Source organism: Stegodyphus dumicola, chromosome 1 (assembly GCF_044657685.1).
Source record: "Stegodyphus dumicola isolate Sdum_Otavi_A_Nest chromosome 1, ASM4465768v1".
Taxonomy (NCBI): domain Eukaryota; kingdom Metazoa; phylum Arthropoda; class Arachnida; order Araneae; family Eresidae; genus Stegodyphus; species Stegodyphus dumicola.
This window is the reverse complement of record NC_140768.1, coordinates 132,326,823-132,327,992: the sequence shown is the minus strand read 5'-3', so window position 1 is coordinate 132,327,992 and position 1,170 is coordinate 132,326,823.

Here is a 1,170-nt window from a genome sequence, read left to right as displayed (position 1 = left end):
TATGTAGACATACTTGTTTTCATTGTATTCAATTCAATGCAATTTAAAAAAAAAATTAAATTATCTTTTAAATTACAATCTTTAATTTGAGTACGTGGCACCACCAAAAGCTATGCAAGTTAAGTTAAAAAAATTGCTTACAGAAAAGTTTTGAACATGATGTTAGGATTTATATTTTCTTTTCATGTGGATATTAATAGAAAAAATATTTTCAGAACAGAGGTAACGCTTATAGATAAATAGGTATGATGCAAATATTTGCAAGAAATTTCAGTTTCTAAAAGTTTTTTAAGTATTTCGTATATTTTAAAAATATTTTCAAAAAAATTGTGTATAACTTTATTTAAAAAACTTTTTTCCTGTCTTATTTGGAATTTTAATATTGATAGTCTTCAGAGCTATGTAATAAACATTATCTCAATTTAACTACAGATTCTGTCGAATAATTATTTAGCATTAAGAGGAAAACATTAACTGTAATACAGATTAACATACAATATGTAAGTAAGAAATAATTTTAAGACTAGACTATTTAGTAATTTATTACATTCAGAAAAATTTTCTGACTGATATAAGGCATTTAAATGTTAGTCTAAATATTAAGTAGTCTCTTGCATTCGTTTGATGTTTTATAATCCTGCTACATTAATATGATAGATATAAAAAATATGCAGTAATTATAGAATGAGAGATAACATGTGTTCCCACTGGCAAACTTTTGTTAAAGTAGTGGGTGAAACAAAAAAATTTGATGCGGTGATGAGAATCAACGAGAGACGCAAGGACAGTGCAGAAAAATCAAAGTAAAAATTTTAGCTACTTGAATTTTAAAACCAATTTTTCTTCAAAGAAATGATTTGCTTTTAAAAGCACCACACCATTCTCAAATAATTTTGTTTTGAAAGTAAATACCAACAAAAGAAAATGAAAATATTTCATATTCGTATAAGCTTTGTAAAATATTATATTGCCGCTTGTAATTTTGTTTTAGACTGATTTTATAGTACGAGATACCAATTTCATAGAATAGGTTTAGAAAAACGGGTGTTTAGCAAGGAAGCTAAACTGCGCGAAGACCGGTCCCCTAGCAGTGACGTAGTAACTCAGCGCGCAGGCCTTATCTATCTCGATGGTGACGCTTTAGTAGACGATAGCAGGAACGCCTCTTGC